Source organism: Sinocyclocheilus rhinocerous, unplaced genomic scaffold (assembly GCF_001515625.1).
Source record: "Sinocyclocheilus rhinocerous isolate Xijiao unplaced genomic scaffold, SAMN03320098_v1.1 scaffold1179, whole genome shotgun sequence".
NCBI classification, from domain to species: domain Eukaryota; kingdom Metazoa; phylum Chordata; class Actinopteri; order Cypriniformes; family Cyprinidae; genus Sinocyclocheilus; species Sinocyclocheilus rhinocerous.
This window is the reverse complement of record NW_015664997.1, coordinates 588,889-593,559: the sequence shown is the minus strand read 5'-3', so window position 1 is coordinate 593,559 and position 4,671 is coordinate 588,889.

Below are 4,671 nucleotides of genomic sequence, written 5' to 3'. Positions count from 1 at the left end.
GGGTTATATGGGCAGGATGTGGGAAAGAGAAGGGAAGGGAAAAGGGAAAAGGGAAACAATCCAGGGATCATGTCCTTGTTAAAATTCACACAGTCATTTCCTTTTATGGCTGGAGATCCTATCAGTCAATAAGAAGAGTGAACCGGTTGAATCACAAGTATGAATACTGGCTAGATCAGTAAATATGACTTATTATTTTCTAATGTAACGGTCTTAAGCCCGAGATCAGATATCCATTTGGAGGATTCTGGAGTCAGCCAAATGGCCAAGTAATTAGTGTTATCATGCACGCCCAGGACATTAAAATGTTAACAGTGTTGGAGCTGTGTGATGGAGAATACAGAGTGAGGGTTTTATTACAGCTCTGTGGACAGGGGGTGACATCTTTCCTAATTGGGGACATCAGGGTTCCCACTGCCGCTTCTTATCTGCAGTTCAGATCACTTCTTCTTTCTTTAAAATTTATTCATCTCAGCCACCTCTCTCTCTCTTTCTTGCATTGCTCTCATTAGTAGTCTGCTGTGATGGTGTCCCCTCGTTTGCATTTGAAGTGGTGGTACTGTGCAGGAGCATCCCTGCTGCATGAGAGCGAAAAGATGGAGAGAGTGCGGAGTATGCGAGAGGGAGAGGCAGAGATTTGCTGTGTGTCGAGTTGAGCCACAGCTCGACATCTGGGGCCGGCTCACTTATTCCCAGTGGCACCGGCATGTCATTAACAGGATTAATCTAAGCCCAAATGCCGTAATGATCGCTGTTTTAATATATGTGAACCAGCTCAGTCTCTTGACTCATTACCACCAATTTACCCCAGACATACATAATCGGCCTCTTCTAGCACTAATATGTATCCCTTTTTTTCCAAGCGCGGACTGAGCAAACAGTTTTAGTTCTGAGTAAGTAGATGGAGAATCGTTCCAGTAATCATGCAAGGGTTGCAAAAACAGAAGATAACGTTCCAAAACAGAAGATAGCGTAGTTCCGTCTTTGAGTGTCTTCAAAACAAGGCCTTAAAGGAATAGTTTACCCAAATATGAAAATTGTGTCATCATGTTGATCCAAACCTGTATGACTTCATTCCTTCCTTCCTTGGAAAGCAAAAGAAGAAATTTTGAATAATGTGCTGGTTGCTCTTTTCATAAAATTACCACAAATGGTTACAAAAGTGTCATGAAAGTAGTCTGCAATGCGTGCAATATTTATTCTGATCTTCTGTGATATATTCAATTGAATTCAAAATTTAAAGTTCACTGAAAATATTGACATCCGTCCTTGATTTTCCTGGCATGTTCAGAAGTAGCTATGTCCGATTCATTAACAAAGGTTATTTATTTATTTATTTATCTTTCTTGTAACTGCTAATCTGCTTCACAAAAAATTATTCAAATATGATTCAGTTGCAATGGTTCCAGATGTGAATAGTAGTGAATAAGAAAGTAAATTTAAGGCTGTTTATCACGCAAAGCAATTGTAAGGCTTCAGAATTTAGAGCACTATATATATATATATATATATATATAATTTTCATGATCTTTAATAGTGCTTTTGTGGAACTTTTTGAAGCTTACAAGCGCTAGTCCTCAGTCATTGTAATTGCATGGAAAAAAAATAGTTTTTGTGCTCTACAGAAGAAAGACAGACCTGTTTGAAACAACAAGGTTTTAAGGGTCAGTGGACCTAAACTACTCCTGTACGAATTGGTGCAATGAATGGACAGAGTCAGGTGAATTTTTGGAGGACAGGATATCTGTTTTTATGAAGTTGCTGCAAAAATATACTTGTATGTGTTGGATGAGATAAACCACCACTTCAGTTTTGCCATGACGTATGCAGTAGCTGTGGCAGATACCACATTCTGTGGCTTCAGCTATTATTAAATAATAATCCCAATATAGCAAAGTTTTTTTCCCCATTACCTATCAATATTTAGGGTGGACACATCATAAAGATTCAGGATGTTGATAAATCTCTGGACTTTAGGGCAGGCCCCAGCAGCTTTCTTTCAGAGGTGGATGATGAGGCACTCTCCTTTGGGACAGAGACAGGGATTGCGGTTTATACGTCCAGCGATAGCCCAGCAGTCCCATAAATACCGAATTGCATTCATGCCCCAGGGCAGTTTGGGGCAGCGCTGTGAAACCAGGCAGAGGTGTCTCAGCTTCAAGAGAAGTTCTCCAGGCAGCATGCCCCTAGGGGAACCTCCCTGGCCCCTGCGACAGTTGACCTTGCACCCTGGAGAGCTGCAGCAGGTGAAAAAAGCCATAAGAGCAGTTCCTCTAGCAGGTCATATGCTTGTTTCGAACTTCCTTTTACCTGCTGAGGGGAAACTCTGAGGTCTACAGAACTGACCAAACTGGGCTGTGAGAGCAGGTTCTGGATAAGTGATTCATAGTTATCCTGACTGGAAGAGAAAAAGTATTTCTCCTGTATTGGCGTCTCTTCCCTGGCTTCTAGTTCAATATAGGATTTAGTATAAGGTCTTATTATTTGTTCTTAAAGAGCAGGTCATATGGTATTTTAAAGTGTCCTAATATTGTGTTGGAGTCCCCTACAACTGGTTTAAATGCATCTAAGGTCAGAAAACATTGTAATTTTCTCAGAATATACATTTAATATTAGAGTCATTTGCCAATGATTTCTAAACGATTCGTTCCAAGCAAGTTCGGAGCAAACCCCACCCTTCCATAAGCCTACTCTGCTCTGATTGGTCAGCTGGCCAAGCCTGCTGTGATTGGCACAGAGAGGAGTCCTTGAGCAAGTAGCGAGCGCTACGTTGACAAAGCACCTTTACATAAAACAATAATATAGTGCTCCGATCCGTTCTTATAATAATGACATAAAATACAAACACATTTATGCAAGTGAATCGTGCCCACCAGAGGTAGGGGCAAGTCACACATGTTCAAGTCTCAAGCAAGTCTCAAGTCCCTACCATCAAGTCTCAAGCAAGTCTCAAGTCACAGTACAAACAAATCAAGCAAGTCAAGTCAAGTCAGTGGCTCACCTCAAGCAAGTCAAGTCGAGTCCTGCTAAGGATCAAGTCAAGTCAAGTCACAGTATCAAACAGGAACAAATATTTTTTTGCCACACGACCTTATTAATTTTTCCTCAGAAATTAACTTTCTTAATTATACATTTTAAATAATAATGTTTTAAATATAACATTTTGAATATAGGCAAAATACTACTTTGTATACCGCTAAAGTCTGTAATTGAGAAAATATTGATAAAAATACAAGATAAAAATATGCATCTCATATTTATGTTATATTGAGTTTGACCATCCTAGGAGACACAGATAATATTTAACAGATGTTTGAAAATGATTTTGCACTAAATATCTCCAGTGAAGACTGAGATTCAGTCTGGGAGCACGCTAAAGAATTTCAGTGTGTAACAAAACATGCTATTCAATTTAAAATAATATGCTGACTACAAATCACCCCTTATATCAGAAATAAAATGGACCCAAAATTTTCATCGGATATAGACACCCTATTTGGATTGTTTCTTTCACTTTGCATGACATTGTTCCATGCCTACATTGTTCTTGAAAACTATTGTCATGGCTCAAAACAAGAAGCCTATTGCTGTTAATGTGCATGTATCTTCCCCTGTAACTTATTGATTTCTTTGATTTTATAATAAGAACTAAATTGACAGCTATGCATTTAAGGCTATGATAGGCCTACTCTATGGCATTAATGCCGCCAGTAAGTGGTGGCAAATCACTGCTTTATCACAGAAGCGTTCATTGAACTGATTCATTCTAAACAGTTGATTCATTCATGAACAAGCAAGAATGGACCACTGAATCACTCAACCGGTTCGTTCAAATCCCTGGATTCATTCAGTATTGCTTAGAGATGCACGTAACTCTTAAGCTGTGGGCTGAACGGAACTGGCAGCCGCGCTGAAAATATTACTAAATATCGTATGTTATAAATATAAAAACTCATACTAGGGCCATTTTGACAACATATCTTGGATTTTGGGTGCAAGAGAAACATCACTAATCGATAAAACACTGTAGTTTCCGTGGTACAATTCCATATATTGATTTACAAAGAAAGATGCTTAACACTAAAGCACTGTTGAAAGGCAAACGCCAGCGAATTTAAAGTCTGACATCGTTAATTAATTACAAACATGAGATTAATCATTTATAATCACTTTAATTTAATGACAGACTTTAAACCATTCAGGGCTTTATAAGTAATAAGCAAGATTTTAAAATCTATACAACGTTTAATAGGGAGCCAGTGCAGTGATGACAGAACCGGGCTAATATAGTCATACTTCCTGGTTCTAGTAAGAACTCTAGCTGCTGCATTTTGGACCAGCTGGAGTTTGTTTATTAAGTGTGCAGAACAACCACCCAATAAAGCATTACAATAATCTAACATTGAGGACATGTGCAGGAGACAGCTGTGCCCGTATTGTGATCAAATCCAATACAACTCCTAAATACGCTGTCCTCTGGGCAGGAGAGAGAACACTTTTCTTGGCATTGAGTCTCAATCCCAGAGACTTGAGATATGAACTAGGACAACATCCCGATGTCAAAGCCCAAGCTCTTCTAATCAGCCAGTTTTCTAATCTACAGTCGAATTAACTTAATCTTGTGGCCAGTCTAATTTCAGCCTGGCCACTACGCGAGTCACCATCTCGAGT